The 7,327-nt window shown below is 44.8% G+C and overlaps 1 pseudogene; it reads right to left on the bottom strand.

The window, feature by feature from the left end:
- Positions 1–6,447: 6,447 nt before the first annotated feature.
- LOC106734316 (60S ribosomal protein L35a pseudogene) lies at positions 6,448–6,818 on the bottom strand (annotated as a pseudogene).
- Positions 6,819–7,327: the final 509 nt, after the last annotated feature.

Raw genomic sequence — 7,327 nt, 5'->3', positions numbered from 1 at the left:
GCTCTCACTCTTTCTCATAAGCACACGTGCCCTATGGCAAATTTTAAAGATAATAATAGGGCCACCAGGTGGTGTAGTGGTTACGTCACTGAACTCCTACATGGCCAACCATGGTTCAAGTCCTGGACCCAGTGGCTTAAAAATCATATCGGGGGGAAAAAAAATCATGCCGGGTGTGCCCAAGATCCCAGGAGAACGGAGGAGAATGGATTGTGCCCATCCCCCGGGGGGTGTGATTTCTCACTTTCCTTCTCACTGTCTGTCTGTCTCTCTTTCCAGCAAGTGCACACATATTAAGGCAAAAATCTCTTAATTAAATAAATAATAATAATAAATAAAATTAAGGGGCCAGTAAGTGGCATGGTGGTTAAGGTGCTGGACACTCCCACATGGGCAACCGTGGTTCAAGTCCCAGACCTGGTGGCTTGCTTTCTCACTTTTCCTCTTTCTCTGTCCCTCTCTCTGGTCAAATTAAAATAATGAATGAATAAGTAAATTTAAGTAAATGATTATTTTTAATTAATTAATTAATTAATACCTTTTTTTTGGAGAGGTTTTTTTCACTATAGGGCGCATGCACTCGCCAGACAGAGAGAGACAGAGAGATAGAAAGCGAGAAATCACCCCCCAGGGGGGATGGCCACGCCGTAATCCCTTCTCCTCCATTCTCCTCTTGGGATCTTGGGCACACACGCACACGCGCCCAGCGTGAGTTTAAGCCGCCAGGTCCGGAACTCGAACCACGGTCGACTACATGGAGTCCAGCGACACAGCCATTACGCTAACTGCTGGTCCCATTAATAATTTTTTTAAAAAAGAAAATATATTGGGGGCCAGCCAGTGGTGTAGTGATTAAGAGCACTGGACTCCCATATGGCTGACTACAGTTTGAGTCCCAGACCTGGCAACTTGCTTTCTCACATTCTCTCTCTCTCTGTCCCTCTCTGGTCAAATTAAAATAAATAAATAAATGAGTGAATAAATAAACTTAAATAATTCTTTTTAAAAAATGTATTTATTTATTCATAATTTTGAAAGCTAGAAGTTCCAAAATCAAGTCCCAACATGGCCAATTGCTGGTGAGATTTCTCTTTCTGGCTTGTAGACAGTCATTCCTCTTACTGTGTGGAAGAGAGCGAGAGAGATCTCTGCCTCTTCTTATAAAGCTACACTCTTCTTTAATCTTCATTACCTACTAAAGAGTAGCTTAATGCAACAAAATTCTATTTCCCATGTATCCCAAGCCTGCTGTGAGCCCAAGCGATTTTTCAGCACAGTTGTATTCCATGTGGTGGCTCAACATTCCAAGCTGCTTTGATCTTTTGGCATGCTCCATCTCAACACATGCTGCCTTGATCACTTCAGTCAGGATACCCTGTTTATTTTTGTCCACAAGTGACCCATGCTGGTTCTACTTACATTTCATTGGCCAAAGTGGGTCACATAGCCATATCCAGCAACAAAGGGGCAACTCCAGGAGGAAAAGTAAACTATAATCTTAACGAGTGGTAATATTATCACCACAACAGTTTATACTCAAGAATGGGGACCCTGGGACCAGCAGTTAGCGTAATGGTTATGTTGCTGAACTCCCCCATAACCAACTGTGGTTCGAGTCCCGGACCCGGTGGCTTAAACTCACACTGGGTACAGGTGCAAGCATGTCCAAGATCCCGAGAGGAGAATGGAGGAGAAGGGATTGCGGCATGGCCATCCTCCCTAGGGAGTGATTTCTCTCTTTCTATCTCTCTGTCTCTCTCTGTCTTTCTGGCAAGTGCACGCACCCTATAGCAAAAATCTCTCCAAAAGAAAAGAATAGAAAAGAAAAATCCCAGTTTGGGACCAGCAGATGGCATAATGGTTATGTCACTAGACTTCCACATAGTTGACCATAGTTTGAGTCCCAGACCCAGCGACTCAAAACTCATGCTGGTGCATGTGCGTGTGTGCCCAAATTCCCAAGAGGAGAATGGAGGAGAAATTATTATAGCATGGCCGTCCCTCCTGGGGGGTGATTTCTCATTTTCTGTCTCTCTTTCTCTGTCTCTCCAGCAAGTGCACATGTCCTATAGCAAAAATATCTCTCTTTTAAAAAAATCCAAATTTATTATCTCACAGTGTCTGTGGGTCAGGAGCCTAAATGTCAGTTAACTGGGTCCTCTGCTCATGGTTTCACCATACTGAACTCAGGTGTCAGCCAGGTCTGCAATCTCATCTGAGGTTCGGAGTTCTCTTCCAGACTCACTGGTTGTTGGCAGTGGTGGTTGTAGGACTGAGGCCCTCAGCTCATAGGCTCCTGGAGGTGCCTACTATTCCCTGCCACGTGGTTCTCTCCACATACAGCAGTTTTCTTCTTCAAAGCCAACACAGAACATCTACTGCTAATTACTGCTTAACTCTAGACACTTTTTAGAAAGGCTTGCCAGGCCCGTCGGTGGCATGACAGTTAAGGTGACTGGATCTCACTCAGCCAACTGCATGGTTCAAGTTCCAGACCCAGTGACTTGAAAAATATGCTGGGTGCTTGTGCATGCATGCCCAAAATCCCAATAGAATAGAGGAGAAGGGATTCCAGCATGGTCATTTCCCCCCGAGGCGGAGGAGGGGGTGCTTTCTCACTTTCTCTCTCTCTCTTTTTCTATCTCTCTCCCCTCTCTTTCTCTGAGTGTATGTGCCCTATAGCAAATTTAATAAAAAGGGGGCAGAGGGTACCTGACCAGGCCAGGTCCACTAAGAGTACTCTCCCTTTAGACTAACAAAAAGTCAACTGATTGCGGGAACTAGCAGTTAGCATAATGGCTATGTCGCTGGACTCCCACGTAGTCAACCGCGGTTCGTGTCCCAGACCCGATGGCTTAAAACTCACGCCAGGCGCATGTGCGTGCGTGCCCAAGATATCTAGAGGAGAATGGAGGAGAAGGGATTGCGGCGTGACCATCCCCCCTGGGGGGGTGATTTCTCACTTTCTGTCTCTATGTCTCTCTCTGTCTGTCTGGCGAGCGCACGCGCCCTACAGTGAAAATCTCTCAAAAAAAAAAAAAAAAGTCAACTGATTGGGACCAGCAGTTGGTGTAATGGCTATGTCGCTGGACTCCCATGTAGTCGACCACAGTTTGAGTCCTGGACCCAGTGGCTTAAACTCATGCTGGGCACATGTGCGTGTGTGCCCAAGATCCTGAGAGGAGAATGGAGGAGAAGGGATTGCAGCATGGCAATCACCCCTGTGGGGTGATTTCTCGCTTTTCTGTCTCTCTGTCTCTCTCTGTCTTTCTGGTGAGTGCATGTGCCCTATAACAAAAATCTCTCCAAAAAATAAATAAATAAAATAAATAAATAAATATCAACTGATTAGGAACTTTAATTACATCTGCAAAATCCTTTTATCTTTGCCATATAGCAAAACGTACTCACTCAAGTTATATCTCATCATATTCAAAAGTCAAGGGGTCAAGGGAATTCCCTCAAGGCGAGGAGATTACACATGGTATGCACACCAGAGGGAAGGAATCTTAAAATTCTGTACCAAGGAACCAGCAGTTAGTATAATGGCTATGTCGCTGGACTCCCACGTAGTCAACCGCAGTTCAAGTCCCAGACCCGGTGGCTTAAATCTCACGCCGGGCGTGTGTGCGTGTGCGCCCAAGATCCTGAGAGGAGAATGGAGGAGAAGGGATTGCAGCGTAGCCATCCCCCCGGGGGGTGATTTCCTGCTTTCTGTCTCTCTCTCTCTCTGTCTGGCGAGCGCACGTGCCCTATAGCAAAAACCTCTCAAAAAAAGGAAAAAAAGAAATCACCCCCTAGGGAGATGGTCACACTGCAATCCCTTCTCCTCCATTCTCCTGGGATTTTTGTGCAGACATGCACATACATCCAGCGTGATTTTCAAGCCACTGGGTCCGGAACTCAAATCACAGTTGGCCATGTGGGAGTCCAGTTACATAACTGCTATGCCATCTGCTGGCTCCATTATTATTATTATTGGTTATTATTATTAATTTGCTATAGGGCACATGTACTCACCAGAGAGAAACAGATCAAGAAAGAGGCAAAATGAGAAAGCAAGTCACCAGGTCTGTGACTCAAACTACGTTTGGCCATATAGGAGTCCAGGGCCTTAACCACCAGGCCATCTGCTGGTCCTAGTACCTAAATCTTTACATCCAAGGGATTCTAGCCTTTGGTGATCCTGCCTGATTGAGGTTACAGTGGTTTTCCTTAACTTTGACCACTGGACATGGTATCAGATGGTGCCCCAAGGGTCGTCTTTACTTTCCCCTCCCCCTGTGATTCCATCATGTAGCTGCAACCTTATTTCCTCTTGATAGGATCAAATATCCCTGCCAATGTGATTACTTCTCATGAGAAGCCCAAGTCAGATGGTGATCTCAGCTTTCAATTCAAAGAACCAGTCCCTTTCAAGGAAAAATAGACAATAAGATGTTCTGTTCACTAGGAAAAACAAATTTTCTCCATTGTCCTTCAGTATCCCTCTGAATGAAACTTTAATGCTTTAGTGATCTACCATGGCACCATACAAACCTGGCTCAAAACTGACTTATGAGTTAGTGGTCATAAGGAACTCCATGGAACTAACGTGTGGACTGAAGGAAAGGTGACTATAACCCAGGAGGAGGCATGCTGGGAATATGAGTCTCTGCTCTAATACATGCGTCACCGACTCTGATTCACAGTCCTGAGAAGGTGTCTAAATTTGCTGAACTTCCCTAGGTACAAGGGAAACTTAGAAAACGAACAGCATCTGGCCTATTGGGTCTATATATGGAAAGGGAGTTCAAATGCTGGTCAGCCAAAAATAACAACAAAGGTCTGCTCTAACACAAAAATAAAACAATTTAAAATTGGATATATGTGTGACATGATAAAAAGGGTTAAAATATAAAAGCAGGGGGCAGGCAAATGGCATGGTGGTTAAAGGCACTGGACTCCCACATGGCCGACCACAGTTCAAGTCTTGGACCTGGTGGCTTGCTTTCTCACTTCCTCTCTCTCTCTCTGATAAAACTGAAAAATAATAATGATATAATAATAAATAAAGTTAAATAAAATAATTCTTTAAAAATATATATATAAAAGCAGAAGGAAAAGGCACTGACACTTTTTTTTGGGGGGGGGGATGTTTTTGCTATAGGGCGCGTGCGCTCACCAGACAGAGAGAGAGAGACAGAGAGACAGAAAGTGAGAAATCACCCCCGAGGGGGGATGGCCACCCCACAATCCCTTCTCCTCCATTCTCCTCTCAGGATCTTGGGCACGCACACACACGCGCCCGGCATGAGTTTTAAGCCACCGGGTCCAGGACGTGAACTGTGGTCGACTACGTGGGAATCCAGCGACATAGCCATTATGCTAACTGCTGGTCCCCGACACCTTTTTTTTTTTTTTGAGAGGTTTTTGCTATAGGGTGAGTGCACTCACCAGAAAGACAGAGAGAGACAGAGACAGAAAATGAGAAATCACCCCCCAGGGGCATGGCCACGCCACAATCCCTTCTCCTCCATTCTCCTTTTGGGATCTTGGGCATGGGAGTGGGGACGGGGCATAAATTTAAGCCACCAGGTCCGGGACTTGGACTGCAGTCGACTACATGGGAGTCCAGCAACATAGCCATTATGCCAACTGCTGGTCCTTGCACTGACATATTTTAAATAGAGTGTCTAGAGATGGACTCTTTGAGGAGATAATATTTAAACTGGTACCCACAAGAGAAGAAGCCAGCCACTAAAAGAGAAAAGATCAATATGGCTAGAACATAGTGGACAAGAAGAGGTTCTAAGGTGAGTTAGGACAGGGAGGCCAGGGTCATGTGATCCAGTCTTTGCAGGCCACAGGAAGGAGTGAGGATTTTGTTCTAAGTGCTGTGAAAGATTTAAGCTGAAGAGTAGCATGATTTTAGTAAATGTTTAAAAGACCCTCTGGGCAATCTGGAAAATGGATTGCAGAGAGGAATGGGAAAGTCAGAAGATTCCCAGTAGTCCAAAAAAGCGATGACAACTGGTCTAACCCAGCTAGTAACAACTGGAATAGAGAAAAGGAGGGATTCTAAGTAGAATTATGAAATTGAATGATAGGCTGGGCTAACAGATCATATTTGAGGCATAAGGAGAAAGGGAAAAATCGGGTATGACACCAGACTTTAGGCCTGAGCAACTGGAGGGGGGTGGTGATATTCTCTGAGATGGATGGCTGGGGGAGGTGTTGGGAATCAAGAGTCTGGCTTTGGAATAAGGTTTCTGTGAGAGAAAGAAGAGGAAATCCCAACTAGGCAGTTGGCTCTGCAGCCTAGAACCCAAAAGTATATCTGTACATCATCTCTGGCTCTTCCATCTGCTTCTTCCCCTCACTCCAGTTGGCCACCAAGTCATGGGCTTCCTCCTACCTCCTTTTTAAAAAACAACAACAACAACAACATGAATCCATTTTTATTCATTTACTTTTCATTATTTTAAATCCTTGAGGGGTACAGCATCACACAGATTCTGTGTCCAACAGCCTTAGCTGGAAGGTTGCTTCGGAATTTGGCTTGAACCACGCCACTGTTTCCATGGGCACGGGTAACCTTTCTCCAGATTACTCTGGTTTTATTTGGTTTTCCACCAGGAGTCACTGTGTTGTTTTTGCTTTGTACACATAAGCACACTTCTTGCCTAAATAGAATTCCGCTTCATCTCGCACATAAACACCTTCAATTTTAAGAAGAGCTGTGTGCTCCCTTTGGTTCCTGAGGCCCTGCTTATAGCCAGCAAAACTGGCCTTGGACCATAGCCTTTCAGACATAGTTACCTTTTAAAAGTCCTGTTCCCAGGAGGCCTCCACAGGCTCCAAGATGGTGGAAAGAGTCCTCCTGCCTCTTTGATGTTTCTGGTATCTGTGCCACTTTCCCAGCCCTGAGCTCCAACCCAGCCCTAATTTCAGCCTCCTCTTCCTCAGGGCAATTTTAGCACCCGAGTTGGCCAGTTGTAGGACCTAGCTCAGCCATCACTGTGGCTGCATCTCTGTCCTTGGGCATCTTTCTCTTTGTTCTCCTTTTTTCTTTCTTTCTTTCTTTCTTTCTTTCTTTCTTTCTTTCTTTCTTTCTTTCTTTCTTTCTTTCTTCTTTCTTTCTTTCTTTCTTTCTCTCTCTCTCTCTTTCTTCTTTCTTTCTTTCTTTCTTTCTTTCTTTCTTTCTTTCTTTCTTTCTTTCTTTCTCTCTCTCTCTCTCTCTCTCTCTTTCTTTCTTTCTTTCTTTCTTCTTTCTTTCTTTCCATGAGAGAGTTAAAGAGACAGAGAGAGAGATACCTATGATAGGATCTCCACACCATGATTTACA

The sequence above is a fragment of the Tupaia chinensis genome, unplaced genomic scaffold (assembly GCF_000334495.1).
Source record: "Tupaia chinensis unplaced genomic scaffold, TupChi_1.0 Scaffold000093_1, whole genome shotgun sequence".
Classification (NCBI taxonomy): domain Eukaryota; kingdom Metazoa; phylum Chordata; class Mammalia; order Scandentia; family Tupaiidae; genus Tupaia; species Tupaia belangeri.
Note: the sequence above shows the minus strand (reverse complement) of the source record. Positions and strands in the feature narration are given on the sequence as shown.